Source organism: Scleropages formosus, chromosome 22, assembly GCF_900964775.1.
Source record: "Scleropages formosus chromosome 22, fSclFor1.1, whole genome shotgun sequence".
In the NCBI taxonomy this organism is placed as follows: Eukaryota; Metazoa; Chordata; class Actinopteri; order Osteoglossiformes; family Osteoglossidae; genus Scleropages; species Scleropages formosus.
The window spans coordinates 10,034,597-10,056,597 of NC_041827.1; positions in this window are offsets into that span (position 1 = coordinate 10,034,597).

Genomic DNA, 22,001 nt, shown 5'->3' on the forward strand with positions numbered 1-22,001 from the left:
TAGTAGATTAGAAACACTGAGAGAACTGCCAGTTTATCAGGAGAACCATTTTGAACGCCTGTGGCTTGACAAAAACCCTACAAAAGCCACATCTGGCAAAGAGAAGCACATGTTTAACACCTTGCACTTATTCCATTTTTCCAATTGTAGTAATGGAAATTATTTCCACTCATTTATTCATTATCTGTAACCACTTGCCCCATGCAGGGTTTTAAATATATGGCACTAGGCTAAGTTAGGTGCACTCGCGATGGCACGCCAGTCCATCGCAAAGTAACCAGACATGCATCCACTCAAATGGTAAGAAGCTATGAGCAATTTAGAGCCACCAATTCGCCTGAAACAAATCATTGGACTGTGGGTTATTGAACCTTGCCTGATCTTACAGCTTGGAGAACCCGCTCCACGACTGCTTCCATTTGCAAATGTCTTATTTTGGCGATGCTCTGTATTTTGTGTAAAGCATTTACAAAGAACACACACACATTTTCAGAACCGCTCGTCCCATAAAGATTGCTTTATTTGTTCTGTGTTTTCTGTCTGCACACTTCATGCAAGGAATTGTCTGCCTAATATACGCATTATATGCATTGTGCACATGATAGTGTCTTTAGGCACCAAGAAAAATTCTTTAAGGACTAAATTGTCTTTGAGTAAAGAGTGATTCTGACCCTGATTCCGATTTTGACTTTTGTTATTTTAGAAGAATTTATTGCAATGCAACCCTTTTTTTTGTTTATTTAAATATTTCATTTGAAAGATATTTGCATTGGGAGCAGGGTGGTGCAGTGGGTTGGCCCGGGTCCTGCTCTCCGGTGGGTCTGGGGTTCAAATCCTGCTTGGGGTGCCTTGCAATGGACTGGTGTCCCATCTTGGGTGTGTCCCCTCCTGCCTTACGCCCTGTGTTGCTGGGTAAGGCTCTGAAAGGGACAAGCAGTTCAGAAAATGTGTGTGTATTTTCATTGTTCCCTTTCTGAGAGAAATGATCCATGCTTTTATTTTTACAGTGTCCACAGTATGTGCAAATTAGACCTTTCAATCCGTTGTCAGTGAAGGCAACATCACTATGTTTGCAGCAGGGCCATAGCGGTCAGAAACTCTGAATAACTACATGGGTTTGGTACTCTGTAGCTGCTCCAGGGTCCTGAAGGTCAGCTGACGGGAGCGTGCGCTCTCAGATGCGCAGCATGCTGCTTGGCGCACACACACGTTTCCACTGCATCGGGTTTCGGGAGCACCAGCTGAGCTCACGCTGCCGGCTCTCTAGGAGGAATCTTTGCAGTTAAATATAGAACCTCGGTGATGGTGTGACACACTCGTGGTCTTGATGGACTCCAGGAGCTCGAGCAGGTGGCCAGGGGTGAGTGCAGATTGATGTAGCAGGGGACCCAACTCCCCGAGGCCATGTCATTGCAACATTTTCACCTCCAACAAGGCTGCCACACAAGTTTAATTCTGATCTCTCAATGTTGTAAAGCAGAGTATTTGTCACTGCACTCCCCTTATGGCTTTCGCTGCACTTTGTTTCATAACCTGTGGAAACGTGACCGGATGTCTGCTGGAGGAAAATGTTCTCGTCTGCGTTTTGCGACACCCGCGGAGCATATGCTGCTGTGAACCTTTACAGCTTAACAAGAGGAATACTGTGAATCCTAAAAGCGAGAATAGCTTTGTATCTGTATGTGTTCTGCGGCGATGCTTTTCATTGTCGCAGTACGACCGAGGGACAAAATGAGCAGAGTTTTATTGACGTTGTAAGGAAATGGAATGGGGGGCGATTCATTAAAATTAATTGGCGCATGGGCAGTCACGGTATCTGCACAAAGGAAGCCCTCTTTCTGACCTGCATTCTGAAAAATGCTGGCGAAAACTGGGTTTGCATTCTTACTCGAGGGTTACGTAACCGTGATAGTACGTTCATGGGTCAAGGTTTTGAAACTGCAGAGTATAAACAATGTTACAGCTGCGTGACTCCGGTTTCTTCCGAAATTACGGTACCTTTTTGTTCTTGCTAATTTTTGACCTGTTGTGCCACGTAGCATGTATTTTACAGACAGCAGAGTGAAAACAACAACAAAAAAACGTTCGCTTCAGCAATTCTCCTGTCAAATTCAGTGCGATAATATCCATTTCCAGTTGGCAGAAGAAAATTCACGATTCACATCTGAGAAACAAGGTTTTTCACTTTCCCAGATTCATAATACTGGCTTTGAACTGCCTGCACAAAAGTAGTTTTTAAGCTTTTCTGACATGTCCTGAATGTCTCTCACACACACACACACACACACACACACACACACCATCACCATCTGAAACCACTTGCCCCATACGGGGTCGTAGGGAGCCGGAGCCTAACCCAGCAACACAGGGTGTAAGGCCGGAGGGGGAGAGGACACACCCTGGATGGGACGCCAGTCCGTCGCAAGGCACCCCAAGCGGGACTCGAACCCCAGACCCACCAGAGAGCAGGACCCGGTCCAACCCACTGCACCACCGCACCCCCCCGCCAAATGTCTCATTAAGAGTTATTAATAAGTACACATTAACCTTTAAGCCAAATAACTCGACGGTTGAGAATACTAGTACTGAACGTTAATATTGCAGAAGAACAGTGATTCCTATGCAGTTATTAATGACAAAGTATAGAGAAGGAAGCAGAAAATACACATTTAGATTTTGAAATGAAAGAACCTTCAAACACAGAAAAAGCCTAGCATGGACCAATTACAGTCCTTAGAGATGTGGCTGCGATGCGTACAGTTTTTGTCAAAGAGTCTCTTAAGGGTTTTCAACTACTCTTCACACAAAAGCAATTTGACATTTCCTTGACATAAGAGCAGAACAATAGTTGCACTCAGGCCAATAGCTTCCTTTCCTCAGTGTCATAGTGCTATATATACATTTTCATTCCTTTACTAAGAATTGCCTATAGGTCTTCCTCCTTGTTGTCCAGAGGCACACTAAATGTGTGAAGAAACCAGAGATGCTTGTTTCCCCACACATCTGAACTTGAACAATAAGCAATTTATCATCTTGATGACATTATGTGTGGAAATAATGGGTGTTGTGCAATGCATACAAATCCTTTTGTATTACTTAATGACAATTACATGATATTATCATTCTGCTCACATGCATTCATTACTCCTTCCTGTAGTGTCAAAGATGCAATGCTGGTGTGCATTTTAGACAAAAAAAAATGAATTGATTAGCAACAAGTAACACTTCCAGTGAGCAGTAGGTGTGACAAGATTTGCTCTCGATTCTCAGGAATGTAAATAAGCGGGAAATAAACATCCAAACAACTTGAGTTTGTTTCATATTTCTGTCACACTTGCCACAATGGAGTTATCGCTTCATTTATATTCTACACACAGAGGGTGAAAGAGAACAGGAGATATCAAAAGGAATGCGCAGAGTTTTTCTGAACGTTTGTGTTTCAGCTCAGCCGTTTGAGAGGAAGTATTGCTACTGGGATGTACGTCTTCTGTAAGAAACAAATTCTCCCACAGCTTTATTGTGTATAAGGGGACAAGTAAAGATAGTAAAAATCCATAGGTTACTACCTTCACTGAGCAAAGCCACTGAAAGGGCCAACTATGTCATCAGTCTGGTGTCCCAAGTTCTTGAAAAAAGGCACCGTTCACATTAATTAGCTCATTTGCAGATTTTTCTTCTTTTAGTTGCTTTTTTTTGTTGCTCTTTTAGTTGTAGCAGAACAGAGTGTTTCCTTACTGACTCCAGAAAATTTTAGCAAATCACCCCGATTCTCTGCTCTCTATACTGGCTACCAGTCTCATACAATCTCATACAGATCAGGCTCTTCTCTTCACCCACAAGGCACTGAGGGCCCCAGCTTCATCTCATCGCACCGATCTCCTTACTAACTACATGTCAGACCGCACTCTTCGTTCGTTGACTTTCTAGTTCTGGGGAATCATCTGAAAATAGTTGCAGAATGTTCAGCTACAGGTCATCTAAACTATGGGACGCGCTACCTTTGTCCGTGAGAGATGCTCCTTCTGTTGATGCTTTGAAAATCAATTTTTTTTACTGTAGATTTCCAGTAAACTTACATTCATTTAGCTGACACTTCTGCAACATGATATAATTCGGTGAATTATAGCAAGTGTGTGTCCCCTCCTCCTCCAGCCTTGCGCCTTGTGTTGCTAGGTTAGGCTCTGGTTTGCCGCGACCCTGCTTGGGGCAAGCAGTTTGTGTGTGTGTGTGTGTGTGTGTGTGTGTGTGTGTGTGAGAGAGATTTTAGATTATCAGATCAACATTATAATTTGCATTGGTGAAAAGCATCAGTTAGGACGTAATGATAGTAATGTATAGATAATAATAATATGCAGAAACTTGCAATCACCATATCGTTTGTGTTTGTGGAGGGAGATTTAATAAGCAAGGAAAGTGGGTTTTGAGTTTTAAAGTTAATATGAAAAGCTGTTTGAAAATAACTGCACTAGATGTGTGTTGTTGGTTTACAGATGTTCTGCTGAGGAACACGGAGTACGAGCTGGGTCCGAGAGAGGTTCTTCCTTTTGCAGTTTCGTTGCCACTATTAAATGACCTGAGAGAATTATCACCATCAGCCCTCTTCACAAACAGGCCTATTTCCTCATTCCTGCAGGGCTGGGCTAATCACTACTAAGTTTTCCTTTTGCTTTGCAATATACTTTGGTGGACATGGCAAGTCCTTTGCGTTGATCTCTAAAGCCATCTGCACTCATCAGGCTGTGTGGAAATACCATGCCGTGCAGCAGCTCCACCCTGCTAGAAACCATACTTTGTCACAGGCAAGAAAAGACTTACAAACAAGCAACATCAAAGCTGATATAATAATGTTGTAGCTAAGCTTTTTTTAAAAAAATTTTTTAGGTATTTAAAATTCTTATGTATCATCAGTCAACTGATATAAACAGCAGATCTGTGCGAAAGAGAAAAATACAAACAATATTTTTTGTTTTGAAGCTGGTTTTGATTTGGAGTGCCTTTTCAGTCATTATCCCCTACAGTTTTCTCTCTTTCAGTATCATCTATTAGTGTCCTTTTTTCTGACATGGAAAAGTCATAGGGTGGTTATGCAAGTCTCTGCCTCTTGCATGATGGTTACACTTCAACCTGGCATATAAATTACGTTATTCATTCCTTGTTGAGGTTATTGTTCTGTCACACCCAAGAACGAAAATGGCACGCCACCCCAGTCACGATAGAAAAGATAAACACAGCAGGGCACGATTTACAGTGCAAAGTTTAAACTGCTTTTAAAGAGAATGAAGTGTCACAGCTGAACAGATCAAATCAAGGTAGTATACAGTTTACTGTACAGGTTTGCAGTGTACAGTATTTTTTTTTTAAATTTTAATATGTATTAATGAGAGGTTGAAAAGGGTGTGCACAGTTAAATTGTGTAAAATCTTTATAAAGACTATTTTCCTCACATTTTTATCCATCCATCCATTTTAATTAACCACTTGTCCTCATTAGCATCGCAGGGGTCCAGAGCCTATCCATAGCAAGGATGAGGGGGTACACCCTGGACAGGATGCAAGTCCATCACAGGGCAGTCAGACATTCGCATACTCACCCACGCACACCAGGCAATTTAGTGTCACCAGTCCATCTGAAGTGCCTGGACAGGTGGATGAAACCCACATGACACAGGGAAAATGTGCAAACTCCAGACAGATCAGGTTTGAACCCACACCCACACAGCTTGGGCACTGCAGGATGGCAGTACTACTTGCTGAACCACCATGCTACCCTTCACATTTTTGATGTTCCTTATCCGCTGGGGACATGGTGACACAGCAGCCAGTGCTGGTGCCTCACAGCTCATAGGTTGTTGGTTTTAACGAAATCATTAAAAAGCTGTTGTTTAATGTCAGGCTCAGTCTGGTGGAGTTTGCATGTTCTCCTTGCATTTGTGTGTCTATCTTCAGAGTGCTCTGGTTTTCTCCCACAGTCAAAAGACCTTTTTCGGGTGAACTGGTGACTCTAAATTCATTTAGAGTGTGTTCTTGTAAATGAATGTGCATGCAATTTCCTAGTGCTGGACTGCTGTTCTGTTCAGGGTGTATCCTGCTTTGTGCACACCCTTCTGGGAAAGCCTCTGGATCAGCGTGACACTGAATTTTAAAAACAGTTATCAGTGATGGATGAATATGTATTTATTTATTTATTTATTTCAGCCACTTGTGTGTATCATTTCTGAAGTCTGCCTGGATCCAGCAGTATTTGTAAGTTAAAAGGAGAGCACCCAGCATCGCCCACTGAAACCATCATTTCATTGCAAGGCCAGTTTGGCCTCTGGGGGATAAAGGCAGTAGGAATATGTATATTTAGATGAAGCTTTTCCCCCTACAGTATAATTTGTGGTTGACACTGAAAACCAAGCCTCTTAGCAAATCCAGCTTCATGTGGATGCTGAAATATACTACAGTTGTTGCTAAAGGAGTGAATATAAAGGGAGAGAGGCAAAACATTCCAAGTACTTTCATAATGCAGGTTTGAGTTTATTACTGCTACTACCACTGTTGCCTTTTCTGGGCATGCTATGAAAGGCATGATGTGTGGAGATTGCTGTGGAATCAGAGGAACTGTCTGTCTGTCCAGGCTTCATAGTTTGCTGGGCCTGTGTGCCAAGGACACGTGTCTGGACAGAAGGGCCAGGCCTAGGCATAAAAGATGATAGCCTGGAGCCCCACATCAAACAGTGGCCTTCTTAATACCATCATGTGCCAATGAAGCACTTTTGTAAATCTGTACACCACACCAAGTCACTGTGTAAATTTACTAGTTAAATCAGAATCACATCAAAATGAGTTGCTATGCTTAAGAAATTAATTACTTGTTTTTCTGTCTTATACTGGTGGTGACTGGTTAAGTCAGCAGAGCGCATCACCGGGACCAACCTGCCTTCCCTTCAGGACCTGTACATGTCCCATGTCAGGAAATGGGCTGAGAAAATCGTAGGGGACCCCTCACACCCCGCTCACTGTCTGTTTACCGTACGTCCCTCGGGCAGGTCATACAGACTAATCAAAACAAGAACTACCAGACACAGAAACAGCTTTTTACCGGCAGCCATAAAGATTCTAAACGGCCTCCTATAACCTCAATCTTCACTGGACTTTTTACTACTACTGTACCCTACTTGTTCAGCATTACACCCATGTGCAGTATGTTCTTACATCTTTTGTGCAACATCATGTGCAATATGTTTCCTTATATCTTTTGAGTAACATCATACCCATGTGCAATATGTTCTCCAAATAACTGACAATCACTGCACTATAATGTGACTTTATGATACAGGTCAAAGTGTCCTTTTTTTCTGTGCTTGGACATTTAGTTGTATTATGCCTGCATGGTTTTATGTTCTGTCTGCATTATACTATGTTCTCGTCTGCTGCATTATCCGTAATCACGTTTGTATTAGTCTGTGCCTAGTTCAGCATGTGCTTATGTAGCCTGTATGTGTGAATGTGCACTGTAGGTTTGCTCTAAACCGGAAACAAATTCCTTGTATGCTCAGGTATGCTTGGCCAATAAAGCTGATTCTGATATTATTAATGTAAATCAAAGAAACTGAAATCTGTGGCACAATTTTCCCTTACATCTAGGCTGTCTTGCTGTCAGAAGTAGCTCAGCAGCTCTGATTTTGACTACAGGGAGTAACGGTATGTTACCCTTAACAGCTTGCCACGGACAATAGATTGCAGCCCCCCCATCCCTGCAGAGGAACCTAAGTGTGGCTCCCTAGAGCAGGCCCCTCATTCAACACAACGTGTGGGAGCTGCACACCATTTAACATACTCAGCAAAGGCAAGTCAATGTGCAATGTTTTTCGGAACCTCATACATAATAATCGCAAAGACAGAACCATTCGTACCTCTGTCCGCTTATTTGTCTGTGCACTAACACATAAAGAAGAGTATCCTCCTAACATTTGCAACAGGTGATAGTTGCCCACTGCATTGTAGATACTTTTCACATTTTAGTTTTTGTTCCGAGCATACATGGAGCCGCCAAAGAGCACGGTCTCGGGGGCTACATAGCCAAGGACCACAGAGACAGCCCAGTTCCAGAAACAAGGCAGTGGGGTTTGCGGGGGGAGATGCACATCACTGGGCTCCCTGCAAAGCAGCCAGTACAAACACTCCATGATTACTCAAAATTATTATTTCTTTTCTGCTGTCCACAGTAAGAGCAAAAATAAACAGACTTTTCTTTCTAACTACTCCCAGGACATACTTTGTGTTTACCAGGAAATTATGTAAAGAAAACTTTTGTGGATATTTTTGACTTGGTGCAATATGTGACTATGACATTTAAACCCTAGTGTTTTATTGTTATTCATCCTATGAGGCCAACCACCAAACAGCATATTGTAATGCATAAATGAAAACAGTTATTTTTACATACTTCGTGTGAGTGAGTGTGTTTGTTGCATTGCTCTATAACTATTTTATTGACTATAAGGGGTTTAGTATAGTAAATCTAGTATTGTAGGTCATCTTGGTCAAAGCTGTCAACTAAATACTAGTTTGTAAAAACAATAGAAGAAACAATCAATCAATAATAACAATAAGAAGAAATGAGAATTAAATTACTGTCAATCTGGTAGTGGATTGTACAAAAAAATTATTGTACTAAAATGTAATAAAGTACTGTTTTTCTGGCCAATTAGGTTTTGGAAGGTTGTTTCAAAGTAGCAAAACTGACCGAATACAGGACATTTTAAAGAAAATTAAGGAACTACTTTTTATTCTCAGATTATAACTGAGGTACATAAACTGTGTTTCCTTCAGTGTTTCAAACCATGACATTGAAAAACCAAGTCTTTGAAACATGTTACCCTGACTAAATAGTAGATTGCAGGGTCTTTTCATGTATTTCATATCATTTAGCCAACATCTGGGGACTCTTTACCTTGCTTTTACGGTGTACTTTAAAAGATAAAAACCAAATCTGCTGTTTATATTTAAACATCACAGTTAGTTCAAGGAAGACTTACACTTTCTCACCAAGCACGTTGCTCATGTCTTGTTCTTTTTTGTTTTTGTTATATTCATTTTTGTCAAACTTTAGTTAAGGGCACGTTGTGATCAGCGGAGCCTTCCGTGAGCCGTCGTTTCCTCCTCTTCTGTTGCGCCCTCTAAGACCATCACAGCTGAAAGCAGGGAGGTGATTATATGGGAGTTTTATGTTATTTATCCTGGTATTCTTCATCTGATGAAAGCGTCTTCTGAATAATGCTGCAGTAGCATAATATTATAGTGTTCTTTATGTTCTACTTAAGGGACCATCTTAAACTGCAAGGCCAATTTATGTGTTTTGCTTTTATTCAGTTGTTCCAGAATGGCTATTCCAGATGACTGTGGATAAAACATCTAACTATAAAAAAGTCTCTCAGGAAAGAATGGCTTTCAAAATAAATACATAAAATGACTGCATCAGAATTCTTTCTTCATCTACGAAAAAGGGATATTTGCACATCCAGAACACAGGGATGCATAGCGAGATCTTTCAAAATTTTTACTCTCACTGGGTGCAAAGTAAAGTTTAGCATTTGCATTTTTACCATCGTTTTGTTTATGGTGAAACTGAAGTGTACATTAAATTTAAAATATACAAATTTTAGCTGAAATTCTGGAAAGTGATAAAGTATGGGCAGTTGTGAGGCGAAGGTGGCCCTATGGGGGAAAACGTCTCAAAGACGGCAGGGTTTCACACGAACTAAAACTTTTACTCATAAAATCAACAAATCAGAAGGGGACCAATGCCCCTTTAAGGCAGAATATAACAGATAAGCAGCAACTGGAACATATATCCGAAACTCAAAGTCAAGCAAAACTCGGCTCTCACCAGTTCCCTCTCCAGCTGCTTCAGTGTATCTGTTGATGGGTCTTCCATTACGAGCAGCTGGTCGGCAGTACTCTGGCATGACAGGGGTGGGCAGTAGGGACTCGTCAAGTAAAATCCTGCTGCCGTGAGATGGCTGCAGTGCCTGTTAGCTCACACAAGTTGGGTACCGTTAATTTGAAAAAAATAACTTAATGACGCTTCACGAGGATGACAATGACATGGCCATAGTACTGTGTAATTTCATCTCTTCATGTAGCTCATGCCTCTTTTCAGTGTCCGAGGTCGTCAGATACTTGGAATGAAGGATACTTGAGCATCATCACACATGGGTGGGAGGCAGGTGGACAGATCCATCAGCAAACACATTCATAGGCAAACATGGGGCACCCTTTTTTGCTTACCTGTATCAGCAAGACATTGACGTTCACAAAATTAATAAGTATACTTGGCGATAACAAGTATCCTACTTCCTTAAATAACAGCATTCTCAGCAGTGTGGCAAAAATGAATAAAAAGCTGTTGCGCTAGGCCCTTGGACAAGAGCAGTATCCATTGTTATGAATCCAGATCTAACTTTTTTCTTTCCACATCCAGGGGGTCGAAAGGTACTTTGCCAGAACTTTTGTTTCATGGGTTATTTAGTTCAAAGCCATGGAATACCTACACTAGGTGCCAAGACTTTTGTTTCTTTGGGTAATTAAGCACATAACTCAAATAGGACATACCTGCAAGGCTTTGAAACCTGTATTTAATATACCAACTACAGTGGAAAGTATTTTTAAAAGTACTGAATGTTAACAGCATATATTTTTAAGTGTTGAAACTTCTTTTCCGTTTAGTTTGTTCAGTTATTTTTATGTTCAAATTTTTCTCTCAGATTTCCTGTAAAACACGATTAGTAATTTTATCAGGAAAAATGTGTAAGGTGGTAATTTTATTCACTCATGAATCAGATGCACAGATGAACAGCAACTGTTATGTAAGTGAAGTATATCAGAAAAGAACATTTGCACAGCAACATTGATCCATTGTGATGGTATTTCTGATGATCAGAAGGTTATCAGTGTCTGCTTGTTATTCCAAAGTCTTCATGCTGAAGTTCTCTACACTGCATACTAATATCCCCAGTAAAAATAAATAAAATGCAAGGTCATGGTTTCTTTTTTGATAACACTGAGGAAAAAAAATTGTGAATTTTATGCTTGAAATTGAAAGTACTTTTCTTCTTTCTGTATTTACTGAAAAACAAGATGTAGTTGTAAATTTGATATCAGATACACACACACACACACATTTTCAGAACCGCTTGTCCCTTACGGGGTCACGGGGAACCGGAGCCTACCCGGCAACACAGGGCGTAAGGCCGGAGGGGGAGGGGACACACCCAGGACGGGACACCAGTCCGTCGCAAGGCACCCCAAGCGGGACTCGAACCCCAGACCCACCGAAGAGGAGGACTGCGGTCCAACCCACTGCGCCACCGCACCCCCCTGATATCAGATATTCACCAATATTTACAGATGCATTATGTATCATGGAATTTCAATTTTTCCATTGCGACAGCTAAGTTTCATCAGTTGTGGTCTTCAGGTAACAAGCTACATTGCGCCAGTGCAGTTTTGAAAGAAGGTGGTGTAGTTATAAGGGAACGGACTTTAGACCTTATCATGTACATTCTTATTTAGGGTGGAGTTCTTGCTGTTGTTGTTGACATTATTATTCTACCTTTGAATGGGAGAAATGCAGATTGTCGAAGTTAATAATATCTTGCAATGTCACTCTGTTAAATTATAAACTTCTTGGAATATAAGCTTTTAAGAAGTAGCAAAGTCAACATGATAATAGCTACATTTTTATTTTGATTATTAAACATATGGACAGTAAATGTACTGCTACAAACATGGATAACAAGCCTGGATTTAACAGCATGAATCACCTTTTTTAAAAGTCTTCATAAATATTTGAATACTTTGGCAAGCATTAATTTAGGTTTACTCAAACATCATTGGATTTGATTTACTTTTATGAAGCCTATTCCCTTAGTTTCATTCTTCTACCCCAGTGGTTGGTTATTGGTAATGTTGTTTCAAATTCCCATTCCTTGAGGAATAATAGAAGACAGAAAGATTAATGATTTTATTTAGAAAGAGAGGGAAAGAAGCCAAAACAATACTGGAAGGGCCTGCTAAAGTAACTCTGTAGAAGAACTTTGTTGCTTGGTTTTGTCTCAGCTTGCCAAGAAAATCAAAGCTGGTCCTCAGATACCTAGATTACTTGACCAGTGTGTTCAGGAACCCCACTGCTGGAAAGCCAAGTGTTGAATGACATTCAGAGCTTCCTTAAAAAGGACAGAAAGCATCCACGTGTTCATAAACACTCTAGAACTGCCGGATGAGGAACAGGAAGATCATGGTCAGCAGGTATTTTGATGGATTAATAGTTAGTGCTGTTGCCTCCTAATCAGCCGTCCTGGAAATCCAGCTCCAGCTGTGGTACCCTTGAACAATATGCTTTTATGAATTGCTGCAGGAAAAATTACCCATCTGTGCAAATTATTGTAAGTTGCTTTATTCAAAAGCATCAACTAAACGAATGTCAGGAGATCAGTGTAAGGGACCAATGTTTGACTGTCTCTTTTCATAGGTCTGTGCTCTTCACGGCTCACGTGGCCTACCTAGGCTCCAGTGGCTCAGTGAGAGTCTGCAGCTGCCCACCTCAGCAGTAGATCTGTCATGCTGCAGTTCCATAGGCTCAGTTTGAAGGCAGCTGATTTTCCAGTAACTGAACCGTGACTTTGCGCTCGAGTCTCTGGATCTGCTCGTGTGCACTGGGTGCCATGCTGATTCCAACAAACACTTTACGCACACATTAAGAAAAAAAAGCAACATTCAGAGCAAAACAAACTCGATCATACACTTACCTTAGAAGACACTTGTATTTTTGAGCATTACACATTATGCATTCAGACATTACCTACAAGTTCCACAAAATTCCTGGCACAGACGCCTTTTCATGAGATAAAACTCAGGCTTATTATGCAATTCTGTGCTCTGCCAGATGTTTGTTTGACTTGGCGTAGTCAGTTTAAGGTTGCACTGCTGATAGTGCAATCCACAGGGGCCCTCCCTTGCAGAAAGAGCCTTCTTTCCTCCACCGAAGTGCCACCCCAAAGCAGCGCTACTGTGGACAGCAGGTCCGGCGCCTGGACCCTCCCACAGAACTTCAGTGGAACCGCGTGCAACATAAAATCAGGCCAGTCAAAGCAGCAGTGTGTATGATGTTTTTCCTACCCAACTTGTACCTTGCTAGGGCGGGGTGAGACAGGGAGGCAGGACTTGAGGGTGGGGCAAGGCAAGGCATGGCCCACACTGAGGCTGCTCTGCTAGCAAGGGTTGCTTTTACTCTGTTCTTCATAATACAGAGAATTCGCAATCATGAGACTGAACAAGACACAAATAGCATGAAACTGCTGACATACGGAAATTCCATTTAAAAAATAATTAATCAGAAAGCAAGACTTCTATGTTATAAGTTTTCGCCAAAGTGATTTATACAGCTGGGTTATTTTTTATTGGAGTGATCGAGAGCAAATACCTTTTTAAGGGTAGAACAACACTAGCTGGGATTTGAACCTGTAACCTTCATCTCTGAAGGCAGTAGCACTAACTATTGCTTCTAGCTGCCCAAGTACATGTATTTCTCCTAAAACACCATCTCTTAAGGACAGTCTGCAGTGTAACAAAACAGACTGTAAATTGCAGAAACACTACTGAAAGCCTGAGTGATCATGGAATGTATAAATACTCTATCCTCACATTACACTGTTATTCCAGCCTGCGAAATCACTGTGTTCAATGATTTCTTGTTGTGAGGAGCTCAAGTTAACATTATTTCTTACTGAAAAATATAACTGGCTCCTGGGCCAAAATATATCACCTAAAAAGGAGATAGGAGGACATAAATAGTTGTTTGAGATAACTATAATTATTATCACTTATAACCATAATTAAAGAGTTATTCATGTATAACCTGAACAGAGCAGATTACCTTAGCTTTTCCACTTGACGTGTCCTGCCAGGCTCTGTAACAGAGGAGAGTGGAGTGTGTTGTGTGCTGCACCAAATCTGCCCAGGCTGGGCCACAGCACCGAGCACGGAGCACTGAGCACTGCTTTAAACACTACCACATGGGCTCCAGCAAGCACTGATGGGGCCCAGGTGTCCAACAGGGTTTGCAGCCTTGGAGCAGAGCCCAGACTGTGATGGCCAGAGAGTCAACACTTTTGGTTTTATTGTCCCCCACACACAGTGAAGAATTATCCATTAATATCGCTGTAGAATAATTTAATATATGATTAATAACATACACATTTTTAAATAACTTAGGCGACCCATATTAAAATGTGATGGCTCATTGATCAAGTTTCTATAGCGCTCAAAGCTCTGAAATTGAAGCATTCTTCGTTCTTTGCTTCTTTAGTCTCATCACATGGAGTATCATGGACAAATATTAGCGGTCAAAACTCAGTCAAAGAAGCTAGTGTAAAAAAGAAAGAAAAAAAAAAGCTCAGTTTAAATGCTGTAATACTTTTGGTAATCTGGTCTCCTTCTCAGTTTTTTTTTGTTGGTCGTGTTTGAAACGAAAACACTGAAGTAGTGTTAACCAAACAATATTTCACTTGCCAATATGCAGGTTGATGCTGTCTAGCAATAATGACAGATTACTTATAACAGCTGTAACTTCAGTTTGTAAAATACAAACCATGGACAGTTATGAATCATGTGTAAATATAAAATATGTGCCTTCAAAATAAGAAATAGTCACAAGAAAAATGTATGAAAAATTTCTAACGAGAAAACAGGAATATTTCTTGAAAAGCTGCTGGAGTGGAAATGTGATACAGCCTGGAGCACAGACAGTTTTAAGAAATGCATGTTTTCCCGAACAAATGAGCAGTTTGAGATAACAAAAGTATGATTTTGAGTCATTTCTTAAATTAAACTGTTTCTGACTACAAGCTCCCTTTGAAGGAGACAGTTAGCTGGAAGGCCTGCTGTTTTTCATGAAACTACAGCACTTCCTTTGGTTATGCTCTTCTTAGCTTTAATCAAATATCCACATCATATACAAGTTTTCGTTTTATTGATATTAGATATTCTCATAATTTACCATTTATGCCATCCTTTGAAAAAGGGACCTTCTTGTATGTAAATAGTATATCAGGACACATTTGAACGTTTTCACCCAGAGTTGGTGTTTAATTGCGTTCCAACCCTCCACCTTATTTAGGGGTCTGTGACTCGATGAAACCAAAGGTGGATTTTTAGCTCTAGTTCAGTTAAAATCTTCTCTATTCATGAGTGCTTGTCCCAGTTTTCATCTGCCATCGCTGTGTCTTGCAGGTACACAGTAGTAGTGGACAGCTTGGTCCCTTTCACTCTGACTCAGTGGATGAAATTCTGTTTAGAGAACAGATTTACAATTTGTTCTTTTGGCTCATGCTTGTTGGAAAGTTTGGTTTTGTTTGAGATGTTATGCATGAAAAGTGAGCAGTTGGACTGTATATGCATTCTGTTTGCTGGGCAGCCGGGTGGTGAGTTATGATTTTAATGTGTTATTTTCCAAAATATGCATTGGATTCATAAATTTTCAGTTCACAATCATGTATAATCTACCTGTCACTATTTCCCAAGTTTCTAGATACCAGAATTTCTCTGAAAAGTTTGGAAACACATTGAAAATTACTGGGACTTTTTAAGCGATTCAATATATTTCAGAAGCCGCTCATTAAGTTTATGGCTGTGGTTTAAATAACACCAAACAGAAGTACGCAAGCCTAGTTCCTCCAAGTCTGCACTTGTAGCTGTCATCAACATAGCAAGGCGGAAGTTCAGAATTTACCATCTCTGAGTTATTATTTAATTGCCAGGTGTTAAATGTCATTAAGTGGGTGGTTGTCAGAGGGATCCTTGGTTATTTATGGTTATGGAATGGTTACTTATGCCATAAGGCAAAGTGTCTGCACATTCTGTTGTTCACAAAGACAAACTTGGCCTGCATAAAACCTGTATGTACGTACTGTATGACTTTTGCACTTCTTTATAAAATGTATTTACATAAGACTTCCACGTCAGGTAAGTGGCCAACACAAAGAAACCAAACTGCAACTACTTTGAATTGCTATTATTTATTCATCGAGCAGCTTCCATGGTCCGGTATGGTCAAAGCATACAAAGTCTTAAGTGCAGAGCAAAATCACAGTTACCTTCCTCAGATTACCTTACTGCAACTTCCTTTCTCCAGCATCTGTACTATAAAAAAAACAAAAAAAAATCCAAAATAGTTAATAATTTCCCAATTAAACCATTACATTCAGCGCAAGTTAAAATACTGCTGCAGTTCAACACTTTTTTTTTTCCTTTTCTTAATGAAAGTTAAAACTGGCCATCTACCTTTTTTTCTTTCTTTAAGTCATTGTACTTTAATTACAACTAGAGCAATTAAACCTTGGCTTTAGTTTACGCAAAATAATTGGTGCTACGAAAGAGACAGTGTTTGCATTGTGTTTCCATTACATCAGCTTGAAATGGAACTGTAAAATGATGCAACAGTAAAGGGCATTCAGTTCTTACACATGAAGGAAAACACTGTTATGGTGCTCGTAAGTAGTTGCTGCCAGTATACATGTATGTTTGCATCTTTTGTACACCATTCCTCTGAGCTCCACCAAGATGTCTACTGACGGAAAAAGCTTAATCTATCACACGTGCTTAGCTGGGTTTTTTCCTCCTTCTTTCGTTTTAAATGTAGAATTCCTGCAGCATATGTCTTCCTGGCCAGTGTGCTGAAAAAGCCTAGCATAGCTTTCATCCAAGTGCACTAGGAATATTGCTAAATTGACAACAAATGTTTGGGAGGCAGTTTGCAAAACTGTTCCAGAGTAGAATTGTGAATGGCCATCAGGATGAGAACAGCCTAGATTTATTATTGGATAACAATGGCTGAAGTGAAGTGACTAAACTTACATTTATTTACTTAGTAGACACTTTTGTCCAAAGCAACTTCCAATGAACTCTATGTAGTGTTATGCACCCACACACCTTATTCACCAAGGTGACTTACACTGCTGGATACACTACTTACAAGGGGTCACTCATCCATACATCAGTGGAACACACTCTCTCTGTCACACACACACTATGGGGGAACCTGGACAGCATGTCTTTGGACTGTGGGAGGAAACCAGAGCAAACCCACACAGACACAGGGAGAACATGCGAACTCCACACAGACTGAGTGGGGATTGAACCCATGTCCTATCGCACCCCCCCAGGAACTGTGAGACTGCAGTGCTGCTCGCTATGCCACCCAAGTTATAACTGAAACAAAAGTCTTTTGTGTTTGACATATGTGCAAGGGCAGAAAAAAATGGTGCTACTTTGATTTTTTAGTTGTTAGAAATGGTATTCCACTTGCTTAATGAGAGGTATGGTGTATAGAATTAAATGCTGCCTTCAACAATACTGCCAAGTGAGTTATTAGAGAGCTGTACTGTACACATAGAGGATTACTGTATACTCCGTGCACTCTGGATGGTGGTAAGACTTTGTTTCAAGTACAATGACAGCAAATAGCTTAATGGAAAAAGCACTGTATTGTGACTCGAAAATTGCTAGTTCAGATCCCACATCCACTGCTGTAGCACCCTTGAGCAAGGCACTTAGCATAAATTACTCGTGTGGAAACGTCCAGCTTTTCGAATCTGCAAGTTGTTTTGAATAAAAGCATCAGCTATGTAGCAAACAATAATGAATATTGAAAGGATTCCTATCAACAATTCATTGATGTCATTAGTCAGTCAAAGACTTTATTGTTTTAATCTTTCAAACACTGGCTGGGTTTATAGCATAATAATGGCTCTTTTGAAGGGTTCCTGTAATTCACTGGTACACTTTAGCGCTGAAGTGTATGGAACACTTGCAATGTAATGAGAAGCATGTGTGTTCATTTATTCCCCGCTAGGAAAAAGCAGAAGGGATTAAATCTTTCGGCTATTCTCTAAGAAAAGTAGGGCCTTTTATATTGCACTTGCTAACTTTTAATAACTTTGCATTTGAAAGCGATTTTCAGAGGCGATTTCCAAGCACGAAGAATATTCCTGTTTCCGGTCAACAAACACACACTGCTGGCTGCGTACTTGCGATGTCCGCGCTGATCTGTCCCAAAGGCTGTTAGCAGCCAAAGTATACATACGTCATTACACTTAGGCTTCACTTTTCCACCCAAATATCACAGTCTTGCAGAGGCCTGCCAACTGGCAAGAGGATGCATTAGAAATAATAAAAACTAAACAAACAAACTGGAACACTTTGTCCTGCTCTGACAAAACTCTTTCTGTGCAACGTTGCGGGTCGCTGGAATTATGGGAGAACGTCTTGCCTTCGTCTTCTCGAGGTCGGCTGCATTGGCCGCTTTTCCTCATTACTTTAAATGTCAGCGTGATGTCATGTGTATTTTAAGGTGTGCTGCCATGTGTTTGTGTTTCGCGAGCGAAGGAAAAACGAGTGAAGCCTGTACCACTGTATCCTTGCGGTGAAGAAGGGAGTGTCTGGGTCCTCTGCCGCACGCACCCACGGTCTGCAGACCGAAGCCCTACAGCTGGAGCACAGGGAGGAGAGACGAGCAGATGACCGCACTGATGGGCAGATTGTCACTTTACTGTCGGCTCACTGCGGCCGGCGACCCGTCTTTGTTGCGGTCACACGGTTTCCTTCTGGCATTGCCCCGTTCGACGTCAAGGCGACAAGCAACGTTTCAATTGAAATGCATACAGTGCTAATGAGTTTATTCTTGTCATTGTCGTATTTGACTCCACATGTTTGTTTTTGCATTAGATTTGTAGAATGCCTTACTATTTCAGCCCTGGGCTTTGTTGAAATTCACTTTAAAGAAAATTAAGGTGTTGTGCTTTTACAAAGAAACCCGATCGTGCGGAGTATCGTTACCACGGCGCTGGGTTTCCGGCAGGAGCTGTGGGAAGGTGGGTTGGGTGGGAGGCTGTTCAATAGTGGGGAGTCCTCTTACTTCCAGCAGGTCTGTGCTGCAGTGCTCTGTGTTTCCTGGCCTAGTCTGACAGCAACCCTCTCTTGGTCATACAGGGCTCATGTCTGCAGAAAATTGATCTTGTGGTAGAGAAATGTAAGCTTTTTACTCTTTTGGGTCCTTTTCCTTTAAAATAATTACAAGTGTCCTTGTGTGTGTTATATAACACAAATTTTTCAGTTCTGGAGCAGAAACTCTTAGAAGTCAGCTGAAGGTATTTTTTTAAGATTGTTCACTCATGAGTTACCCAGTGACCCAAAATACATTAGAAGGAAAATAGAGCACTGAAATTGGAGACTCCCATGGCCAGCGCTGCTGTTACTCCAGGGCCGTGCAAAAACAAGTGGGAACATCTGGGAAGTTCCTTTCACATTAGACCCGCCCGCGTATATTCAATGTTATTTTGTTTCTCATTCAAGGTTCAGGCCCATCCGTGTGCAATGGAACACGCTGCACCCTAAAACTGGGGTCAAAGGTTAGCAGTGAGCGGCATGCCAGCTGAATGGGACAGTGCACTAGTGAGGAGTGTGTGTCTGTCTGTCTGTCTGTCTGTCTGTGTGTCTGTCAACAGTACCTTTGTATTGTTGATGCACATGTGCTTTGAACGTACGTTAGTGCATGTTGACATTAGATGGTTTGCTCAAACTTTGAAAAGAACAATTGCTCTAATTTTTCTAACACATTTCAGGTAAATTCCGAATAAACATTTATACTCTTCTCCTATGGGAAGCAAAGAAAGCAGATTTCAGTTGATAGTAATTTGTTGTATTTATCATTTTTATCATGCATCACAAATTCAGATATCCGAAAACGAAGCACTTATGCGAATCGGATGCACATTAAGTATTTAACTGTATTTTTAATGTATTTTAATGTGTCTGTGGGGAGAAGTGCCTAAGAGACTGTTGGAAATTTTTATGGTCTAGAATATGTGTAAAATGGTGTTTTTTCTGAAAGTTCTAGAAGGTGCTACATAGGGCAGTGTATAGCCTCAGCCCCATGCAATCCCCCTTACGCCACTGAGCTTGGTCTGCCCGCAGCCATCATAAACTCTTTGTCACCTGCTCTCAGGTGACATACACCCCTGTATGTGGGCGGGAGGATTAGGTACCCAAAAGCTCTTAATGTGACCTGTCACACGCTTCCAGTCCAATTCCACTGGTTGATGTCATATTTACGGTGCAGTGCAGTAGAGCCTGAGTCTGTTCGGCTTACTGTGACGTGTCCGCAAGGCTGGAGCTACAAAAGTTGTCTTTGGTAGAAATTTTGGATAGTATTACCCTCACATTGTTATGTAAAATTATAATTTTCACTACATCTATCCCCTCTTTCCATTTTCATCACAACACATACAAAGGACTTACGGCCTGACTACATTCGCTCGTCTCCCTCTGTTCTCTCTCTGCTCTGCACATCCACCCAGTTTAGAGTCTCACATGGCACTGGTCAAATTACACCCATTTATTTACAGGTATCTGAAAGTTTTTGCAAGTATTTGTTTACTAGTGTCTCAGAAGTAAAGTAAAAACAAAGGAAATGGCTCTGATATTGTCCGTCCTTCACTGTGCCAGTAGATCACTGTTATGAGGGGGACTGAAAAGGCATTTCATTACCAAGCAAATACTTTCACCAAGTTTAATTTCACACACGGCGAGGGGTTGGAAACAGCCTTCGTTTCAGTTCAGCTTGTGTTTCAGGTGCTCTGTGTCGGAAGTAGTCTTTTCACTTTAATCGGGCGATCATCATGGTATTCATTGCAGATTCCTGTTTGGTACAGCACATTGTAGTAGTTTGCCATTGTCATTGGAGCTCGCAGCTTGGCACTGGGCACCGACATTGGATAGTAGTACCTGTGAGACATTTCAGTTTCCTGGAAAATTCATACACATCTTTAAATTGCTCTCTTGGCTATAAGGTATACAAGATAGCAGGTCATTAGTAGGAGGTAAAAACCCTGCAGGGTCAGTGGTAACCTGGCACTTATCTACACCCCTGGTCCTGGGTGCAAGGTCATAGCAACCTGACACTGTGAAATGCTAAGTAATGTGGAACAATGGATCAGTGCTGAGAAAACAGAGGGAAAAACACGATCTCACATAAAATAATGGTTTTGGGATAATAAGAGTCATTACTAAAATTAGAACCAGTTGATCTACTTTTACTGTTTAATTTTTGTTTCTTGTGCAAGAATTATAAAACTAGGGTTAGTAAGACTGAAGCAAGATCTTACTAATATGTTAAGACATTCAAAAGTATTTTAAAAGTACTTTTCACTTGGCACATGGATATTATCTAAACAGTAAGGTATTTATCCTCAAAGCACACTTATGTAGGCTTATAATTAATTTCTATAATAGGACATTCCAATTCAGTTTCTTCTCTTTAGGATTTACCTTCCAGTGTTTTGAACTGGCAATTGATCGTATGTCATATTAGTGTCATTTGTCAATCAAGAGTAACATTTTGGGAAATCTAGTAGAGAAAAGGGAGAAAGCTGATTCGGAATCAAAGTATGAGAGTCCCGGTGCTGCTGCCGCCTCACTTTATGTTTCCTTCTGAGAATGAAACTTTCATTAGTGCATTTTTCCTTCTATAGACGAGTCAGTCAAAAAACGGTCCACAATAACAGCGTAATCTGGAATAAATGTTTGACTTTTTAAGAATATATTGTGGATACTTTTTGACTGACCCTCATATTTCCAGCAGTATTAACAAGTGGCAACTTTCAAATAATAAATAGACTAAAGGTAAGATAATAATTAAACCTTTCTTAAGAAAAATGCAACGTTACATAATCATTACGTACAAAATGTATGGGTTTAAAATGATATCAGGAATCCATGGCATAACGTCAATGTACAGTGATCTTCGTTTAACTCTGCCTACACAAGACACTTGATTCTATATGAAAATAACACACCATGATTTAAGGGTGTTTTTTTATACACAGTTTAAGATCAATCTTAGATTAAATTACTCTGCCCATAGCAATTTTTCAATGACAAAACTAGTTTAGTGTAGAAGTA